Source organism: Netta rufina (assembly GCF_964035555.1).
Source record: "Netta rufina genome assembly, chromosome: 2".
NCBI lineage: Eukaryota > Metazoa > Chordata > Aves > Anseriformes > Anatidae > Netta > Netta rufina.
Window position 1 is genome coordinate 128,631,394 of NC_140124.1, and position 23,522 is coordinate 128,654,915.

Genomic DNA, 23,522 nt, shown 5'->3' on the forward strand with positions numbered 1-23,522 from the left:
ATCCCAGTCTTCTGAAAGTAGCAGAACTTCATGCTCTACCCTGTTATATTGATGTTTGCATTATGGATTGGAGCTGCTGAGTTCTTAGGATGGATGCAGGAAAGCCTTGTCAACTCATTATGTGTGCATGTGCAAACGATCTCTTGGTATTTTCAGGCATTATGCTTCAGTGTCATATAAAAAGACCGATGCTGGTGATGTCTAGTTTGCAGGTTCTTAAGTAAGTTTTTGTTTTTGTTTCTGTTTTTTCAAATTAGCATCAGTATACATATTAAATCCTATTTGCCATTAAGAAATTATCTGGTGTTAGTCCATGAGTATAGTGTAACAGCTATAACAGCTGATATCCCAATACAGACTTGACCAAGTCAGATCATCTTGAGTGCTTCCAGAATGTCTGAGACAAAAATGTTTGCAAAAATCCTTCTCTCACTAGCAGGCAGAAAGTAAGTGTTTTGTATCTTTTAAATAATAAATCTATTGTATAGATCACTAACCAGTTAATGATTAAATCTGCTTTCATTTATATATATATATCCTGACAAATCAATCACTATTTTTAAGATGGAATAAAAAGAAAAAAAAAAAAAAAAGGATGAGAGGGGAAATAAAAGTCAACTAATTTATAGCAAATAGTGACATAATCATCTGAGAGACAGAAGTGGGATATTTGTAGGGACATCTGATTTTGAACAGCTCTGCAAACCAGTATCAGGGGAGTAAAGCTACATGCCATTCAATCAGTACTAGTGTTGCCTGAACACTGTATATTTGCAGGTGAGTTGATTTATTCTACATCTTTGGTGTTGCAGTAGAAAGTAAATTAACTCTCATTGTGTTCATTAAACATGGATATTGCAAACATGCACAGAGCCAATTTTTAAGTATGAACAGGTCGTGGCTTCCAAGGCAGCAAAGGAGAAAGCAATCATCATGTAGCATGCTGACAGGTCTGTTTCATTACTTTCATTTTATTCATTTATTTATTTATTTATTTATAAGAGGATACATATAATTGGGCAAAGAAATTCAGTATCACACTGTGTGCATCAGCAGAACCATACATTTGTCTTAACAGAGTTCTGCTATCACATGGGACCACAAATTGCAAGTATATCAAGGTATTTACCAAGTCTGCTTTATCATTCATTTTCATTAGAGTTTCACCACATTTTCTACTAGTTCAGTCAACTCATTTGCCTGTAAAATGATTTCTGCTGTCTGCATTCCTCTCAGTTCAGTTATTTAACTGGCTATTGATATAGGAACACACACTGTGAAAGCTCGTACAGTAATGATACCTATCTTCTGCTTTAATATTTCTCTTTATCGAACAGGACATCTATGACTCATTGGTGTCAGGACCTACTCGGAAACTTTCTGGGTCTGCCTTTTCTGATGGGCATCCAATAACAACTTCTTTATGAGCCATGATACATTTTTGGTGGAAGGGTGTTACAGTTACAAATAGAAAGGACCAAGAATATAGGTAAATTCAGGAAGGAAAGGGTTTGTGGGGTGGCAGAGTTGCAGGTTTATTCAGGTACCCTGAAAGCCAAATTTTCAGTGAAATGTTAACTTTTTCACTAAATTAAATTTGACAAATAATTAGATAAAACAAGAAGTTTGGCCACGACCCATACAACAAACCATTGTATTTGGAAACCATTCTTAGACTAGTTGATTTCTCATTAGCAAAGATAGAATGCACTTTATCAAACCAAGTTAATTCCAAGATGCAAGAGAAAGCAGAAATAGCCAATCTGACTGTGCAGGCATTAAAAAAGTGTCAGTCCTGCATGTCCCCATTACGCACTTCTGCAGGTAGTGCTTGCAACTGTAGTAACACACTGAATGATAACTTCTGGCTCAGAAAGGGAGACTGTCAACTAGATCTGAAGCTATGGAAGCTATGGCAACATTATACACAGGGCTGATCATATTTTATCAACTTTTTTTTTTTTCCTATCTGATGTTTAAATGAAATCAGATTTACTCTAAGGTATGTTTGTAAATGTTCATGTGGTGATAAATATTGGCTCTACTTTAGGTAGGTGTAATTTATAATGTCCTAAAGGTAACTCTACACCTCTCTACATATTTTATTCCCATTTTTACACCAAAAATACATTAGATATTTTCCAGTTACATATCAAAGAAAAAATGGGGATCTGCAACATAACAATGCTGTGATATTTAGCTTTATTCATTTATTTACACATTCATCTCTTTTTACTAACCATAGAAGTTGCACACAAATGCAGATATGACATGTTACATGTTTCCTTGAGAGATCTTCATTTCCACAGCATCATCTTTGATCCTGCAATGCAGTCAAAATGTAGACTGTGTAACATCTCATTATAGTCATCATTTCCCTAGCAACAGAATGATATCCTCAATACATTATACAATATATTTCAAAGAACAGTGTATGCTGTAAGGAAGAAAAAAAAAAAAAAAAAAAAGAAAAAAAAAAAAAAAGGATGACTTAACAGGTATTTTTCATCTATAATTTTCCTCTGCCAGGGAAAGAACTAAGCACTCTCTCCAAGCACAAACATGATATCCTTATTTGTTTGGAAGTACAAACACCAATGCTGTATAATAATAAACATTCCACAGAAGCTCCTACCACTGTGGTGTTGTTATGGAGCCCCCTTCAACAAAGTAACTAAAAAAAATGCAAGCACCATGGAAAGTAACCGATAAATAGCACACGGACACCTCCTGGTGGCACTGGATAGTATTTTAAAAAGAAGGATTAGAAATTAAACCGACCTATATAGATCAGAGGTCTGAACAGCCGTGGTGGAGCTGGGAAGATGAAGGCATTGAGGAGAGAGAAGATAAAAGAAAAACAAAAAAAAAAAAAGGGGGGGGGGGGAGGGAGGAGGAATGAACAACGACGACATTTGACTTTTGTCCTTAGCCTCTTAAAAGAGATATTATTTTTCAGAGTTTTCCCAGGAAACCATCCATACCCCTCAAAACTAATCTCCATAACTGCTGGAAATAAACCTCGGGTTGTAAAGCAGGCGTTGCAGCTGATTCCAGCTGATGAACAGAAATCAGGAGTGCAGTATTCCCTTGTCTTCATGCAGCCTTTGATTGCTAGAAGGACAGCCCACAGAATCCCAGCCTGGGCTCACCAATCTGACAGCACAGTCAAAATTGTACATTCCTGGTGACCTGTACTATCAAAAAAATATGAATCTTAGTATATATCAAATAAGTTTTAAATTAAATGAAGTCAGTACAGCAGAGAATGCTCTTCTGACAATTGTGGGAAGTTTGTGCTTACTGGAATTCCTGAAAAACAAATTAATAATAATACAGGAATATCATCAAGGCAAATTCAGAACAAGAAGGGAGATTCCAAAGCACGACAGGGTGCTTCTGATAGACCTTTCTTTCCTGGTACTAATCCCATGAACAGGGCCAAGCAACTAGATGTTAAAGAGGCCAGTAATGAAGGGATTTGGTAGCTATTACCATAAGTAGCCCAGGATGCTTCAAGGAGAAAAGGAACACAAGAGCTTTTTATTGGAGAAAAAATAGAAAAAAATCATATGCAAAGATGGATAAGGAGCCACTTCATTTTAGTAATCTTTAAACAAGCCTGCCATTTCCTCACAAAGAGGCTTAGTGTTGGAAGATAGGAAAGGACACAATGTGCTAGTAAATTATATCACTAATTCCAGGCATGATACCAGAAAAGACTGCTAATACACACTTGCTTGTTACTCTGATATACAAGAACAGAAGTCTCAGAAAGCTTGAAAGCTTATTTTCTCCAGATTAACAATATAAAGCAGCAATTGAGAGTCCTACCACCTTTTCTACCATACCTGCCAAATTGTGTCCTGCTGGTGACAGTCTCACATCTGAATTTTATTTTTTTCTTTCTTCAAAGGGGGAAATAGAACATTTTAAAATGCTTTTACAAAGGACTTCACTGTCCCGAGATGGTCTGTCAAACTCAAATGCCTAAAATGGAACAGACAGTTAAAAAATTTCAGAGAGAAGCTTCTTCACTCCACCAACACCACTGCACGTTTATACAGATACAGCTAAGAAGAAGAAGAAAGCTTCCTACTGCCTCCAGTCCAAAGTAGTTCTCTAGCAGATCACCCTTAAACCACAGTATTCTCTGACAGCTTCTAGCTTCATTTCAGAGTTAATGCCACCACATTTCAAGAAAGTTTGGCAGGTATTAGAATCTTTGGAGAAGCCTAAAATCTAAACTACTTTCTAAAGGCAACACATGTCAAACTAAAAATTGTCAGTGACAGGATTGTCCATTCATCTCAACCACAAAATATTTGCTTATGATAACATGCCGTCAGTATTGCCACAACTCTGGTGAGTAAAACTATTTGCTACCTTTTCTCCTGATGTCTGAAAAATGACCTGGTGCTACAGCGGACCCCATGTTAGGCAACATTCTCATCAGAAATTCCATTTCATATTAACAAATTTCTCATTACCCTGACTATAACATGTTCCCTCTTCAAAAGTAAGTTTTTAGGCCAATAACTTTTAGGATTATGAAACAGTCTGAATGAGACAAAGGCACATAGAAAATTACATTTTCTTCAATATGTATTCTTTCACTAACTCAGGATGCCCAGAAGATCATAATATTATCATTTATGCCAGTGATTGTATTTTCTTATACAATAGTACTTGCAAACATAGCAAAACGTTACATTTCTATCACCCGAAGAATAGAAATTGCTGTTTAACTGTTCCAAGCACAGTTCTGCCACACACACAGCCTTCTGCAATGGAGTTATTGGCATACCTAAATGTACGTAGCAACCTGTTACCTTATCAATTGTGGATACTCATTGTTTGGGAACACATGCTTCCCTAAAACTTTGTTTCCTTTTCCTTTTCCTTTTCCTTTTCCTTTTCCTTTTCCTTTTCCTTTTCCTTTTCCTTTTCCTTTTCCTTTCCCTTTCCCTTTCCCTTTCCCTTTCCCTTTCCCTTTCCCTTTCCCTTTTCCTTTTTCTTTTATTCCATTTTTTTTGAAAGTTGAAAACAATAAATCTCCCAGATGAAAGCTATGTGCAATCCTAATGTTTATATAAAAATATTCAAGGACTGGAAAAAATAGACGCACATACCTTTTTTTAGTGTGTTTTGTACTGGTTACTGGCCTAACAATGTCAAAGCAAAGCAAGTTCCCATTTTCAACAATACGGCAGAATCCACACCCTTTACTAAACAGTATTCTTTTACCAAATTTGGGGGATAAAATACCTGATGTAATTGCCAGTTGTTTTTATTGCCTGTAAATGTATTTCTCTGAAGACATTGTCTTTGTTGAATTTATTATTTAGTAGTGGTCTAAGTATCATTTATGTTGATGCAAAGACTGGACACAGATGCATCCCAACATAATATTTCTCTAAGTGTTTGACTGGCAGGAGACCTGCTTTCATGTCAGCTACCCACGAGGCCAGTCATCATTTTCCCAAGAGCTCACAAGCTCTTGTTTGTCCCTCCCTGCTGTCTTCCATGAAATATTCATGCTCTGTTCTCTGAAGCATTATTCTGTTTCTTTGAAATACTTCTGTGATTTTTACTCATGTGTTGTGAAGTGAAGAAGACATTTAAAACATGACTTATATGTCCCACATTAAAACTGGATGTTGGTTTTTCTCCATTTCTTTTATTTCTTTAGGGCAACTGAGACTATCCAGTAGATATTCCAGTTTGCTAAACATTTTCACAAGAATGCTGAATGTGAGTGAATGAGAAGAACTGAGCAGCTAAATTCAAGCTAGAAAAGAAGCAAATAACTACTTTGAGGTTTACACTACACCACAAATACAAAAAATAATAGGTAGATTGTGCTCAGTACATTCTGCAAAAATAACACATTTTTTTAAAAAGGGGGGATCTGGTTTGTACAGATTATAAAGCAATATCAGAAAAACTCCTGTTATCAAAGTCAATAGACTTATTATAATAGACTAGTATAAAGCTCATGTGGAGTAATAGTGACTACCAGCAGCAGATTCAGCAAGTCCATCTTTGGTGAGGGTTTCAATCACAAGGAAAATTAAGGAAGTATATTTTGCCCTGAGCTTTCATTAAATAAACTGCCCCAATTCAAAAACAATTAATTCCTACCTCCAGCATGGGTGCCCAGTCAACAGGGAGACAGAGGTTTCTCCAGGGAATAATTAAAAAAAAAAATAAAAAAAAAATCTAGATTAGTTTCTCTGAATTGTCTTCTGCAAAAAGACTCTGGGGAGACGATCTGGCCCAGCCTTCCGTTTCTGGCATGAATATGCCACTACACTTATAATCAGAATAGAGAATCAGAAAATTCACAAAATTTGTCTTTTCATCTTAATTTTTTATTCATTTTATCCTTTTGCATGAAGTGAGATAGCAAGGGCTCATATCAAAAGTGGATCAGCTATTTCAAAAATACACACCAGTTTCACTATAGCCACACGGTGAATATAACACTTGAACTTGTGAAATATGTAAAGGGGAGCTACTGCATTTTCTCCCTGGGTGAATGAGGCTTTGCATAGATTGAAAAAGGATGATTTACAATGCAGTTGCAGTTGATAAGCACACAGAAACTACTACTCAACACATAGGAATCTACTGAGCTGAAAAAAAAAAATCTTGGAAGATGTAATCAGAGCAGTACCCCAAAAAGACACTCATTTGAGCAGGCATGCAAGGTGTCAAAAAAAGAATATTAATATCTCTGGTAACAGGCATCTGGAGTCTGCTCACTTTAGCATCCATATTGCACATAAAAGTATGCAACTGAGCTTCCAGTTAAGTGTTTTCAGTAGTAGCAGACAAGTCTCTACTTTTAAACCTTCAATGATATTGCACATGAACATGAAAATTGTTCTTATATGAAAACTGGAAAATCATTTTCATGTATGATAAAACTGTTGACTGGGTTGTGCCACTTACTTGATGTATAGGGTCATGATGAGAATATTGTATTTCATATTACATTTCTCTGCACTTCCACAGTAGAAGGAGGAGGGAGATGTATGTCATACTGAAACATATTTTCTTTCCATTCACCACCATGTTCCTTACTATTTTAAGACCTGAATAGTTCTGCAAAGTGAATATAACATATCAACTATCATAACTAAATAGATCACTGGCAATGTCTGGAATTGAATACAGTATTTAGTGTGGGGGTTCAATATAATTGTGTATAATCTATTACTTTTTTACCAATCCATTTTTTTATATATGAGTAAAGTGATCTTTTTCCTGGCTATTTACCAGATATGGACATTTTTCTCTGCTTTTTCCAAGATCTTCATATAGACACTTTCCTCTCTTCTTGGTATGCTTTACAGAACCCTGAAACAACAGGAGACATCAGAATGGTTTGTTGTGCTGTAAATTGACTTGTATTGTCAATAACTTCTTTTGTCATTACTTCTATTTTTGTCATTGTGCCACCTATATATCTGTCCCTGATATGATCCCCACAAAAAATGAGTAAATATTTTTTTTCCTCAATAGCATTGATTTTCTGTGTTTTGTTCTGCTCTTCTTTTCTCTACCAAATCATGCATTAGCGAGTTGAACACCAATAGCCCCACTGCAGACAGCAATTGTTTTATTTTTAACCTATTATGTTCAATACTCACCATGCGAGTTTGTACTTGTCATGGTGGATAACTTGGCCACAACCATTTCTATGGGCAGAGAAAACTGAAAGAGTACTTCTAACAAGAATGATTTTACCACAAGCTAGGATTCAGTCTTTAGTTTGTTCTATTCTGCATTCTTAGTTTCAAGACTCTTTGAAACCTCTGCTTATACGGTATACTTTGTTTGCTAGATTGTAATGTTCCTGTTGTTCCTATTGATATTCCCAGAGCAATCTAGCACGTTGTGATAAAGTATTTTGCCTTTTTTTCTTTTTTTTTTTTTTTAAACCAGTGCACCTGAAAACTTTACCTGAAAACTGCAGATCTTTTGCCAACATCTTCTTTGATGAAGAAATGAAGAATTACGAAAGAAACTGTATGATTTCTCTATAAATCCTTTAATTTTTCCTTAAATCCTAGAAGTCAATGAACTATTGAAATACTTCTATTTTCTATTCTTCCATCTTCTATTACAATTCAAATTGCATTGGAATATATACTCATTCATGCATTTCATTTTACCATATACGGAAAAATACAAAAATATATATTTCATTTAAAAGACTTCTGCTAGTCTCAAAGATCTACTGTACAGCTCACTTGAGACTCTAAATGAGAGGAGCACAGTTTGTAGTTTCCTTTCTTGAATACATTGTAGGTAAATTTCAGCCTTTTTACTTTATTTTCCACTTTCTGAAGACTTTGAATACATTGACTTTGAGTCTGAGGTATCTACTTTTAATACTTTAAAGATTAGCCCACTAGGGCCTCTTTTAGTTTAAAAAAAAAAAAAAAAAATCCTTTTTGAACTTTATCTTCACACAAGGAACACACTCTTTCAGGGAAGTGTCTGCACTGTATCTAACAGCTTCAAGGTGAAAATTCAGATTTTGTTATTCTTCTGTTTTGTCTACAGCACGGAGAACACTTAGGAAGAGTTTCAGAAATATCTCAGTGAGGGTTTTTACATTATATGGAGGTTTGCCAACTAAGAACATCAATCTGTTCTACTACTCAGCCAGGAGTAATAGGTTTTGCCCGCTTAAGAGCTGAATGAGTTCGGAAGAGTGAAAGGCTCCCTTTCCTATTACTTGTTTCTTGAATCTTGTGGTCCATCAACAGCTATCCATCTGCAGCTATCTATATCTATCTATATCTATATCTATATCTATATCTATATCTATATCTATATCTATATCTATATCTATATCTATATCTATATCTATATCTATCTAATCTATTATCTATATGATTAGATATAGATATTAGATGCAAGAAAGATTATTAGATATAGCTAGAGATATACTAGCTACATTCATATACATCTTTATCATATATATGTAACTGTATATATAGAGAGATTATAGATATACATTATGTATTGCATATCTTTGTCATCTTTAATGAGTTGAACAGCACAACTTCTCCAACTGGAAAAGTCACTTGACTCACCAGCTAAAATCACATTGTAATTCAGTCATTATTTTTTCAATTTCAGCAAAAGGAAAAGCAGAACACGTTTTTTCACGAGCATTACAATGCTTTACTACTCCAGGCAGGCTGAGATTCCTTTTGTCTTTGTTTAAAAAGATAAACTATTTAATTCAAAGGTATGTATGATCACATGTGTACTATGGAGATGTAACATCATGTTACCAAGTATATTGCAGTAAAGATAGTACACCTATTTCAGATACATCACAGGAAAGTAAGCAATTTTGTCTTAAAAGCTTTTATGCTGTAGTTTGACAGCTTAGGCTTTGAAATCTGCGATTTCTATGAACTAGTCTGTCAGGCTGCACCATTAGGAAGTACAAAGTACATGCACCATTTAGGAAGTACATGAAGTAAAGGTGTAGTACATACCCGTGAAGCTTCACACATAAAAAATAACTAAACTAAACTAAACTAAACTAAACTAAACTAAACTAAACTAAACTAAACTAAAATAGTCAACCCTTTCTTTCAGTAGTTATCTTTTAGCCATAAGCTGACATAATCATTTTTCCTTACCAGAAAGCTGAAATAAATGTTGGGGGGTGGGAAGGGAGGGAAGAGTTCTCCCCAGAGATTGCTTTTGACTAAGCTCTAAATGCGAGTTCTGAGTATCAGCCTACTGAGATAAGAACTGCCTCCTAAAATCTTCGTTCTTCCAGAAAGTTGGGTTCTTCTCTTTTAGACAACTATTCATAATAAAATAATTTTTCCCAGCTGACCTTTTAAGGCCAAAACTCAAAACCTTAAATAAGGCATCTGAATAAAGCTGCAGGTCTGGATACTGTGTTTCTTTGTGGTTGAAGGTGAGATCTCTTACCCCTTCCTGCTGAAAGCCACAGAAGCCTTGCAGCATTTTACTTTTTGAAGAAAGTATGTCAAGCATGCTTGAAACAAAATAAGGACCAGATGATCATGACAGTACACCATGTGTTACTCTAACATTCAGTAATACTGGTCTTCCTAGGAAACCATTTTATCAAAGGTTGCAACAAAAATGCCTCTTTCTCCAGTCCTTTTTTCCAACAGTTTGAAGATTAAAGTTTTGACCCCCGTGACATCAAAGGTTTAGAATAAATCCTATCCTTTGCCTGAGGCTTTGAATCTCCACCATCTACCTTCTAGGCAAGAGACTATTCTAGTGCAGAGACTTCCGAGCCCTCATTTTAAAGGTTTTCCCCACTACATAAAAAGAAATGAAAGGCTTCACCTTCTCCCAGGTGAGTACCCTAATCACAAGACTACCTGACAATTGCTCCAAAACTACACTGGTTGTTTTCTTAAAGGAAAAAGAGTAAAAAGAGCAGGATCGATAAGCTGATCTTCAAAGGAAAGTACTGAAAGAGATTTACATGCTTAATATGAGCAGTCAAGCCAAAGAAGAGAAAGGCACCCCCAAGCCCAGAGGGAGAGATTTACATCCCTTACAAGCAGGTCTGAAGCACCCCCTGTGTATTTTCTTCACAAACTCATGTAGCTCAGTTGTCAGCACATGCCTTCTGTAGACCCCACTGTAATGGGTTCATGTGGCAAGGTTTTGGTAGTGGGGGGGCCTGTAGGGGTGGCTTCTGTGCGAAGAATCTAGAAGCTGCCCCATGTTAGGTATGGCCAGCCCACTGCTGGCCAGACCCAAGCCAATTTGCGCCTCTGTGAGAGCAGATTTAAGAAAAAAACAAAACAAAACAAAACAAAACAAAACAATTTCTGACCTAGTGTGGGACTGACTGCAGCCCCCATTCACTGTTTACCTCTGCCACTCAGGGGGAGGAGGCAGAAGAGAGTGGATGAGGGGAAAGAAAAGTGTTTTTAATTTGATTTTAGTTTCTCACTGCTCTAGTCTGCTAGTGATACACAATACATGACATTAATCTCTCTACACTGAGACTATTTTGCCTGTGACGGTAGGTGGTGATCTCAACCCTTGAGCCCTTTCCATTTTATTTTCTCTCCCTCTTCCTTTTTAGGAGGGGGAATGAGAGAGTGGCTATAATGGAGTTTAGTTGCCCAGCAGGGTAAAACCACCACATATGCAAAATGTTTTTATCCTAAAAAATTATCCTCAGCAGAACCCTTCAAATATATTTCAGAGCTCAGTTCTTTCCTGAAGCATATGAACACAGTATCATTATTGCTTACAGTGTCACAGCCAGATAGCACCATCTGAGAATAGCATATTGTTCTTAGAGTTCAGAAGACCAAGGAATAAATTGGAAACAAAAACAAGCTGACATAAAATCTCCAGACAAAACTTTGATTATTTTATTCCCTTTGTATTTATTTGCTATTAAGCTTTGAGACACTATTTGAGGAGTTATGAGGAGGGAATACAATTATTATTATTGTATTGTTATACCTCAGTATATTAGATGATAATTGATTGTTAATTCTAACAATAATAATAATGAACATTTAATATACTAAGGTATAATAAATAATACAATACTGAGTTCCTTTTTTTTTTATCATGTCTGCCAGACTTCCTCACAAAATATTTACCTAAATAGAAACATTGTGTCATCTCCATAAGAGAAAAAATAAAATCACTGTATGCATGTTTTTATTACATGGCATGTAATTAGTTTAATATAATTGTATTTATCAGTAACAGACATCTTCTTCATGCCTCCAAGTTTTACCCTTAGGACATATTCACATGGTGACTGACAAATCCATGAAACTGGGTGATGCTACCTCTCTCCTTCACCCTCATCTTTTCTTTACTGCAGAACACCTGACTTTCTTATCACCCAGAACAGAGGCTTTTTAGGCCAGAAAATGTAGTTTCCTTCTAATGGAAGTCATCTGCACAGTGCAGCAAGGTAGAGGGAACATTGAGCTGGTAAACACAAAATTTTTGCCTCTATGTGGGGCTGAGGGGCACAAGGACATAAGTCTGGGTCCTCCAACTTAGACATTCAGTGCTGTATTCTAGGTGAGTTCATCCCACGCTTGCTAGACCCTTAAAGATCCTTTCTTAGATATGGTATCTGGTACACTGCGGGACATTTTCTTCTTAACTCTGCGTATGTAAAGTGGAAGGTAACTTTGTCAACACTTCCCAGCTGAACACAGTCATAGTAGTTAGTTGAGATCTCTTGGAGGAATACTTCATAATTTGAATGCTTTCAGAGTGATGACAGAGGACGCTTGGAAATTCACAAGGTCAGAGAACACAGTTAGAAAGTGTGTGCAGAGATCTGGAAAACCTGACATACAACATGTTTCTGGTTTGATTTCTGGATTACAGTACTATTAAAAATATAGTAGAACAATTAGATTATTATGTATTTATTTATTTATTTTAGCATTTCTGCAAATACCCTACCTCAGACTTCCCCGCCTAGTTCTTCTTTTTGAAGTGTCTCTTGTTAGCAACTCCAGCTCTAGAAGTGCTGAATTTTATCTCTGATCCTGCTGGGTGCAGAATGTGTCCTCTCCACTTCTGCTGCATCTGGACCTCAACAGCAGCACACAGGCTTTTGGCTTTCTGCTGCAGCACCTTGGTAGGTGTGAAGCAGCCAGACATCCCTGACTGAAGCATCTGCCAAGAATTATACAGTTAATTTGGAATTTTGTTTTCCTGAATAACCATAAATGAGTTTTCCCCCATGTACATTTCACTTTGTCCCAGCTCATGTTTTAAGTCCTGCAAGGCTGAGTTACAGAGCAAGGTACTGTAAGAGTTTTAAAAAGCCATTTGTAGTCATCATTTATGTAGTCACATAGCAGACGGTAGCATGCTATGTAGCTATACGCATCGAAATGTTGCATAGTGTGCTTTATTGTTACTTAGTGGATGGATAACTAATAAGGCAGTCATGGGTCATGACACTGACTCTTCTTTTTATTCTCTTTTAAGATAAACGCTTATTTTCAAGGCATCTCAGTCTAATACATAGCATTTTGCTTGACTGTATTGCACCAAGGAAAGAATACTTACAAAGCTGCTCCTGTATGCCACTGCTCTGTACCTTCTTTGAAAATGCCCAAAACAACTGCAACTTCAGTTTCTAGGAACCAGAGTAGAAAGCAGAAGCAGCACTGCCAGACATGTCCTCGCAAGGTGTAGGCTTGCAGACACCAGACTTCACAGCCCCTCTGGTGGCACAGGTTTTGCCATTGACACTTTTGTAAGTATTAATTTGTAAAAAGCTGCTCTATTACCTTCACATTTCCTGACTCACAGCTAATGAATTTGGAAGGACCGACTAATTAATATATATATATATTACAATTATAATAATTGTACTTGGTGATATATGCTTCTCAGCACATTTTAGTGAGATTTTCAAACAGAATAATTAACTTCACTAAGTAATTATGTCTTACTGGTTAACTAAACAGTGTAGAAACAGGACAAGACTGTGTAGCAATCCCTTCCTGCACTTTTAAAAAGCTCTGGGAGAGAATGTCTTTGTTGTTTAAAATAATATTATAATAGCTTGCATAATAGGTAAAAGAAATACTCTATCAAGACCAGTCGAGAATTTTGGAAGGGTTATTAGGTAAAGAGCAGTACTGGCATTTGTCCACATTATTATGTTTCACTCTCAGCTCCTACTTACGAGTTTCCTAACCTTCAATTTAGCCTTTAGGAATTCATCTTTGATTAAAGCATATGGGCATTTATGTACAATTTCTTCAGGCAATATCTTTGAAATGAAGGTGGGGTTTGCATTCCAGCTGGAAGAAGAAAGAACAGTGTAAGAAACTGTAAGAATGCGAGGTCAGATCTCTGAGGGTTTTGGAAGCATGTCCTGAACACAGAAAAGGATAAAAGAGAGTGTTAGCATCTACCAATAACAAAGGGTCACATTTTTCTATACCAATTACATGGGTGTAACCTTCCTTAGCCAGAAAGTCAAGCACTGAGGTCAACATCTTTTAAATACAAATAATATTTGTTCAATTATTAAACAAGAAAAAAAAAAAAAAAAAGGCCTTCTTACAGAATTAAAGGCAGATTCAAATAATAGATTAATATTCTAATATTTTAGGGAAAAATTCTTCACTGAACGGATTGTGAAGTATTGGAACAAGCTGCCCAGAGAAGTGGCTGAGCCCTGAAGGTCTTCAAAAAAAGTGTAGATGTAGAGCTCAGTGACATGGTTTAATGGTGGACATGGCAGTGCTAAGTTAAAGGTTGATCTTAGAGGTCTTTCCCAACCTAAGTGATTCTGTGATTCTATGATTTTTTCTGTTATTCACTCTTCAGGAAGTAAAATAAAATAAAATTCTAACAAATATATTAACCTAATGTCATAGCATTTCTGTATTTTTGACTATATATATATATATATGTATGTATTCAATTCTTTTACACAGAGGTAACATGTTGTTAAAAAAAAAAAAAAAAAAAAAAAAAAAAAGGCAAACCAAATCTCTGTCTTTGTTGTTCTGCCTTGTGGCAAATAGATGAATAGCCAGAAACAGGGAGATCAAGACTTATAAAACCGGTACTTCTCACCTACTCTGAAGCATGGAATAACATCTTAGTATTAATATTACTGGAATTAGGGAGTTGCTGTAAGAAAGCAGCAGAATAAACTTGTTTTACTGTGCTGATGACAGTGCATGTCCATATTGAGTCACCAAGGGTTGCTTCATGGTTGGACAGTACTCTACAGGCTTTATTATTTAGCATTCAACTGGACCACAAAGTTAATTATACCTTAAGACGTGTGCTTCCATTCACGAAAAGATTCTTCTGTTTTCTGCTGTTTATTTAAAAGAACTGTAGCTAAAAATGACTACTGGAAAAGGAAGTACCTGTCTTTCTGAAAATGAAGACAAAATAATTTCCTTGCCAAATCCTACAATCAGATCGTTGTTTCCTACACCTGTAGAAAGCCTTATTCCTGTCAGTATCACTCTCCAAAGAACTACTGATACCGGGATTAGGACATTAGTCATCTGTGCCACATCAGCATACAAATTCAGCCCCTCTGCTGTTTTCATAGTGCTTTAATGATTCGTAGGAATATTGTGGATGTTTCATAACTAAACAGTATTTTATATTAATATTGTGTTTTCTCAGACTGGGAGTAGCTGGAGTTCAAAAACTGCAAACACAAGGCTTCTGATGGGACCTGGAAAGCAATATATTATTTTAAGCAAACAAAAAAGGAGAGTTTGCATTGAAGGGTGTGCATATGTCTTTTCAATAGTTATGCAGGTGCAAGTAAGAAAAATGCAGAGCTCCTGCAAATTAATATATCAAGTGATACAGTAATTTGTATTACTGCAAGGATATGGAGTGCATGCCAATCAGTGTCCAGTATCCATATCCCCATAGATGCCTGTATCCATATAGGATCCACATAGATATAAGACAGGGAATTCAACCCTTCTGCTAGAGCTGATATTTTTGTATATATACATTCTTTTGTATATTTCGTACTATACAAAAATATCACACAGTAATTACTGTGTTATCTACACAGTAATTGTACATCAAATGGCGACAACAAAAAAACAAAACAATTACCTCAAAGAATGTTAGTGACAGCACTAACAGTGGTTCTAATTTTTGTTTCTGTTTACAGAAAAAAAAAATCATTTTGTTAGCAATTACCAGATGTTTACGCAGCAGGCATGTTAACTGAACTGGCATACACCCAACTATAGAATACACAAAAAAATGACTGATTAAGATAATGGATGATTAAACATGGCTGATGGAAATGTCATTTGAGGTTTCTATGGAGGACTTATATAGAAACACATAATTGGGAAGAGCTAAAAGTGGTAGTTCAAATCCAAGGTCCAAGTTACCCAAAGATGTTTGTCTGGACTATAACTACAATACATTTTGGGTCTGAATGTAGGAAAACTGGATGACCTAAAAGAAATATATCCACCCCAAATTCACTGTAGCTCTAGCATGGAAATGCTAATGTAAGGGTATGTCCAGACTCTACCACACTCTTTATTGGACTTGTTTGGAATGAGGCACCAAGCCTTGATGTGCCTTGATATTGTAGGACTGGTCAGTAGGTAGGATGTATCTACATTTAAGTATAGGCTAAAGGCTAAATTCAGTAGGTGTACAGACTGCTGACTTGTAAGAACACCAATGGAACTTGCTTGACAGTGACTCAGCCAAAGCAAAACTCAGCATATATGTGCATTTACTGCATGCATTTTAAAACCTATATAGTCACATATTTATCTGAAGTGCAAATAGCCCTAGCTCCCAAAGCCTTGTTGAACAGACTCCATGTATCACAAGTACACATGATGCTTTTATATTTGACACTGGACTGATGTGAGAAGCTGGGGTACTTTGACATGCCCCAGAATCTCCTTTCACAAGGTCAAGTCACACTTGTATGCAGTTTTAGCTTCATTTAATTAGCAGGAAATAAAGTTGATAAATGTAGTCAAGTCTTTGCTGACTCTGCTCTCCCCAAATTTTCCAAATCTCTCACAATGCAATGCTTGCAGCCCAGAAAGCCAACTGTATCCTGAGCTGCATCAATAAAAGCATGGCCATCAGGTCAAGGGAGGTGATTCTCCCTCTCTGCTTTGCTCAGGTGAGACCCCACCTGGAGTGCTGTGCTCAGCTTTGGGGTCCCCAGCACAAGAAGGACACGGACCTATTAGAACAAGTTCAGAGGAGGGTCATAAAGGTGATCAGAGGGCTGGAGCACATCTCCTGTGAAGACAGGCTGAGTTGGGGTTGTTCAGCCTGGAGAAGGGAAGACCCTGGGGAGACCTTACAGCAGCCTTCCAGTACCTAAAAGGGGCCTGAAAGATTCAGAGAAAGTCAAGTCAGGAAAGAAACACAAGAGAATATTTTCAAGCTTTTTAAAGGTGTAATAGAATTCAGTGGGGTTTCTACCTGAATTGTTGGTTGAGAGGCACTGTTAAACAATGTATTTCTGTTCTATCAGTAATGAATTTAGGCAATTAATTAAGATAGTGAATAAAGCAAGAATTTCAACCCAGCAGAAAACAGATGAATTGGTCCCAAGAAGAAAAGGAAGGCAGCTGGAGCTGCAGGTAAGAATACTGTGTTGTGATTTTTCTTCAAGAGCTGTAACAAGTCAGTATCCTAGAGCTGTAAACATTTTGTACCGTCTTAGGAGTTGTTACACACACATAAAAATCATATCCAAAAATGCACATTTGGGATTTGTAATTATTAAAAGCATTACAACCAATGTGTAGGGTTGTATTCTCAAAATCTCCTTTGGTACTTAGAATTAAATAAATGCCAAACTCACATAGTTAACTTTTTATTTTACAACAAAGATTCATCTTTCTTTATGCAAAAAGAAAGATGATTGTGATGCCAGGACACAGAGTGGGAGTCAGGGAATATAATTTCGACTCTTAACACTGCATGTGGATTTTTTTGTGTGTGATTTCATTTCCCCTTTCCGAGTCTTACACTGCCAACTTCGGTAATATTTTGAGATCAAAAAAAATCTCCTTAACTGCTGGCCATTATTTTTGTAAGTAGTAGCTTCTATATCCAAATACTTATTTTTTAGACTAAATATTTTAGACCAAAGATCAGTTTAATTCAGGCTCTGAGTTCAATGTCTTACAGTACAGAATAAAAATAGAAATCCTCAGTTGATTTCAGTTTCAAGACCAATATATGTAAATCTTTTAAATCAATATGAAATTTCGCAGTTCACTGGACAGACTGAGACTTTAAGCTACAACTAATCAAATACTCTTCAGTGAAACAAATAGTCAAAGATTTTTGTACTTCTAAATTCTAAAATTTGATCAAATGACACAAAATATCTATGAATACATTCTGAAAATTATTTTTCACTAACATGAGTCCCTCCTGTTACTGATATCTATGATGAAAAATGAATACAAATTGTTGAATTGGTCCAATATAACGCCATCGGTATGGTGGACCCATTGCCCAAAATGAAAGCATTGACTAATATTTCTGTGTTTCTTCCTGTAGCCCATGTATATTTGGTGACTTCTTATAAAGTTGTGGAAAACAAAACTCCACACCATAAGGTAAATCTAAATTTAAAAATAAAGTGCAACATTGTATGTGTTCTTTATATTAGAACGTACAGGAATTACTCAAGTCACTCATGAGCAACATGAATACTGTTGTAAAATCTAGTCTGTGCCAAATGTGTCAAGACTTTTCAGTAAATATTCATATGAATCTGGAAGTATCAGTAGTATTGTATCATATAGTGATTTATTTATTTTTTTTTATCCAAGTGTCTAACTACATGGCAAAGTTGACTTGTACAGAAAAAGCCATCTCAACCTAGGTCAGACCAAAAGTCACCATACTGACTGTCAGTTTCTTGGTAGCTTTCAGTATTTTGATCTACACCTAAAAGGCAGTTTATTGCAATGCCTTGATTTGCTGTTAGGAAGGCTGAAGAACCAGCTTTCACCCTGCACCATAAGTAGGTGTATTCAATGGTACTTCTTAGTACTGAAAAACATCATGGTGAATGTGGATATCTGGAAACTGGATAAACAAGACAAACCACAAATCATTATAAAATGGAAGGAATGTTCATCATGGCAATGTATCAAATGTTTCTTAGAAGAAGAGACAGAAGGACAGAAGGACAGAGGATAGAAAGACATATATGGAGTGAGATTGTAGCCTTGAAAGGAAAAATACCATGAGAGACAATCACCAGGAGGTCATCTACAACTAGAGAGGGCCTGGAGAATCCATCGGTTTGTCTCTTCCTGTTCAATATAAGGAAAGCACATCCAATGTAATGACAAAACTAAATGTGCTTTTAGATGATTGCTTTATTTTTTCCCTTCTTTGCCAAAGCACTATGTAAAAATGTTTTGTTTTAAGAGGGAATTTTACCACCAAATCTGTGACTACATTCCTAAAGAGAAGAACTGTGAACGTGTAAATTTAGTCACATAGCACAAGGTGATGAGGGATGATATGCACAGTATAATTTCTCTATTTTTTTTTTTTTGTCTAAGAATAGAAGAATCTTGAGATCAAATTCTGGGACAGAAAACTGCAAGAAGCTGAGTATCTTAAATGGTAAATAAATAAATAAATATATAAATAAATAAATATAGCAAAATATGTGTTTTGAACGAAATCCAAGTCCAGTTCTGAATGATTTTATCATTGGTTACTGTGATTTAACACAACATTTTCCTTTGAATATAGAAAAAAAGAACACTATAAAACAAAAACAAAACAAAACAAAACAAACAAAAAAAATTAAAAACAAGGATTAAAGTGCCCAGTTTAACTTATCAACTAAAACATATCTCATAAAAGGGTGAAACTACCTCATTCTATCCACAGGGCCACAATGCATATATATAATTTTAACTTTAATTGCCTTGTATGACATTTGGAGAATTCCAGAAGACTAGAATATTTCACCATCTGTGTGGGCAATTGCTTTGTAAAATACATAAATGCAACCAATTTTTACATGTCTTCCCAGAAAAGTCAGTTTTCTAAGCAAACACTTAAGGAACAGAAACACATAAAGTGCTTTTCACAGAAACTCATATAAAATGGCTTTGTTAAATCAGCTTTATAGCATTGCTTTTCTTCTCAGTAATCTCAGTTCTGGCTCGTGCCATGCCTTAGAAAACAAGATCATATCCTAAGGCAACAAGCTCAGCAGTGGAAGTGTGTTGGAAATAAAACACAAATGGTGCAGGGGATTTACCAAAAGTCAATCTGTTTGGCTTACATATTCTGCACTCTGATTTTCCCACTCATTTTTTTAAGAACTACCCTGCTAGTAGAACTGTGAAAACTAACAAACACCCCAACATTTGAAGACTGTTACATAGATTGCAGATGCTGATACATAGAAAAAAGAAAATGGCAGAGCTACTATAGGCTATGAAAATTTAACCATGTCTCTAAACAGAATTTAAAAGCAGAGATTATATAGAAAATTGTGTGTATTGTGTTATTTGAAAGTTGAATGTAAAAATGCAGAGTTGTAAAAAAAATAAATAAATATGCTTACTGCCTAAATAAAGCTCTTTGAAATAGAAAGGTACATCTGAGGGAGTGAGAGGGCAATCCTGTTTTAGAAGAGAAAATATAAGAAAATATGTCAAATATAAGCAATCTGCAAACAAAGAACTTAAGAATCCTCCTGTTTCTTCAATTCTGAAACTTTGGCTTTACACTACCAGCTTTATAGACACCACAAGCACATCTTGCGTAGGAGAAGAAAACTATTATTGTATCTAGGGAAGAATGACACCATACCCTGAACTGCATCTCTCAACACCAAATATTTGGTCTTGCTGTATTCTGAAACTCTGGTTTCTCCACTCTGCTCTGGGTGGTACTCTGAGGAGTGCAGAAAGACTGATAAGAGAACATGTCTGGCAGAAGCACAGTCTGGGAAAATTACTTCTCTAAAACTTGCTACTGCTCTAACTGTTCAGGATTTTCCACTGCTGCTGTTTTGGTCCAGCCTCTAAACATTCATCTGTCAGGTAACATCCAACAGTTTGTATTTTAGCCAGACTGAGAAGCAAGAAACGGAAATGCCTGCTTGTCATTTTGTCCCTTCAACTATTAAAGTAGCTGCTACAAAACCGTGAAAAAAAATAATTGGAAAAAAAAAATCATTTAAAAAAATTAAAATAAAAACCAGTCCTATGAGATTGATTGTATAATGGGCCTGTTAAAGTTTCATATAGCATTTTAGATACAGCTTAGCCCTACCCTACACACGGGGCTGTATTTCAATTACTTTGTTTTTTTGTGCTTCTGGATCAGAAAAAAAAAAAAAAAAAAAAAAAAAAAGAGTGGCATTTTAATGGGGAAGGGCCATTTTTGTTTTTGAGAAACAAAAAAAGAGATCAGGAAGAATATGTAACATCTGAGGTAGGAGATGAGAAACTTGCAGGCTTATTGCCTGAGAAAACCTCTATACTATCTTCTTTTTAAACCACCACAAACTACCAATGGAAGTGTCAGTTTTGTCTTCCCCTAAGTCTCTGGCTAGCCCTTCTGATTTGATGCAGACATCCTTCCCTGTGCTGGCACAGCAGTTCACTTAGCCATGCAGGTAATCAGAGAAATGCACAGAACAGATGATGGTTGAGTGTCACTTACCCAGTCCTAACTGGATAAATCCCCAAACCACCTGAGTACATCAACACTTGGGCCAGCACTAGGGTCAGAATGAAGAGCTGAGAAACGATGGTCATCAGAGGACAACTGTTTTTGGTGGTGGTATTGTTTTACTGATCGTGAACATATGGCATTTCTCCAGCAATAGACAGCCTGACGGAAGAAAATAGTTTTTCTTTTGTCGTTTGGTATCCAACTGAAGAATTACATCCCCAGATAAAGTCACAGTCCTTGGCCTCCTCTTATTACTGGCTACTTGGTTCAACAAAATATATCTAACAGCATGGCATTCCAGAATTTAAACTGTTATTTTATTGGTGTTTTGGGCGTTATTACATCTCATTTGCTCTAATGCTTCAAGTTTAGATGCAGCTTTATACATTGAGCAATTCATGTTTGAGGAATTCATGAGCAAAATATGTTCACTCCAGCAATGCTCACCAATTTTCATTGTGGCCTCTGGTCTTGTTCTTCCTGATGTGGGAGTCCCAGAGCAAACAAAACCATAAAGAGTACTGAAAAAAGGCTGGGTTTCTAAAAAGATTGATAGCAAAATCACAATACTCCAGTTCTGAATATAAATCAGGACTATAATCCACAAAAGAAGAACAAAAGGCACTCTTGTAGTAATTCAATTGAGGAATTATTTTAGTAGGAGAGTAATCATTCTTGTCTGCAGTCCTCAATTAATGTTAATTGTAAGAAAAAGCTTATTAGGAATATTTAAATTTTAAAGTCCCCCTGTGCAAGCATATCTGAATTCCCAGAAGCTAGTTTTAGTGCAAAGTGTATTAATTAAAGTGCCACTTTGGGAAATCCTTCTTTATCCAATGTTCATTATTAACATGAAAGATAGTGAACGGGTTTTGATTTTCTATGAAGATCTTAGTCATCATGAAAAGGATTAGAATGGTGAAGAAAGGCATTTGAAATGTCAATGAAATTCTGATCATTTTACAGGACTTAGTCCTTTTATAAAACTTCTGACCAAAATGAAGGATTTGCAAAGCTTTGCAAAGATCTAGGACAATGTATTGCCAAACTCTGGATCCCAGGATTTGTACTTTCTGAAGTGACTGACGAGTTTTGAGTACTTCACTTTAGATGATCTTCCATATTAAAATATACAGGAAACCATATTTATTCTACAGCTCCTATTGGCCTGCCCAAACTATTTGTAAGACTCACAGTTCATTTCCTGCAGCTTTCTTTACCTGGGGTGACTGTTGCCCATATGAATTGTTCAAAGGCCCAGAATCCTATTCCCATTGCATTCTACTAAATATATTCTGTGATTAATATGTGCCTTTTAGATGATCATAATCTGGTTATCTCTATCACATGAGGATCTCCATGACAAATAGGGCCGGCACAAAAGAAAGGACTAGAGTTCCTTGTGTGATCAGTCACAAGTATCACACACAAGCAGCAAAGAGACATCCTCATGTACTAGTAATGTACCTGGGACCTGTGCATACAGTCCTCAGGTTCTTCCTCAAGAGGCCTTGACAGATTCTGGTAGAAAGATTTGGTATCACAGCTTCCCTGTGAATTTTGAAATTCAGGACCCTTTCAAACCTCAGACTGAAATTCCCAGTCTCTTGTCACTTTTGAAAGTGTTGCCTTATGCAACCAAAAATACAGACTAAGCTGCGATTTGCATTTATGCCCCCAGTTGGTAGGGAAATTGGGCCTTCACAAATTTGTCACAAACTCAGGACTTCTTCCTGTTAGCAGCCCTCTCTTTTATATCAACTAAAGCTGAGAAATCTTCATGACTGACCTACTGAAAGAGACCTGAGCCTTTTTGGAAACTGAATCTGAAGCTAAGGTGGTACCTCTACACTCCTGTCTGAGCTTACCACAGTGTAACTCTTATCTCTCTTCTTTGGAATTCCTCCTGGCGTTTGTCCATGTCTAGTTGTGTCTATGCTAGTGTTTATATTTCAACTCTTCTAATAAAGTATGATTGAGAAAGATGTGGCTGCTGCACTTTGGGCTATGTTTACTTGGTCTTCCTCAGAGATACCAAAGATTCTGAACAGGCACTGTTCAGACTGTATGACTGTCTAGAAGCAAAAAATCCTACCCTTGCTGCCCCTGTTAAAGAACTGATATGGTAAAGGAACTAAATATAGATGTGGTGCCTACAAGCTTACAATAACATAGCAAATGTAACGTGAGATGCATTGAGTACAAATACTCCCAGAAGAGGTGAAAACTCTAAGTGATACAGTAAGATCACCTCTGAGGGATGGTTTAACGTG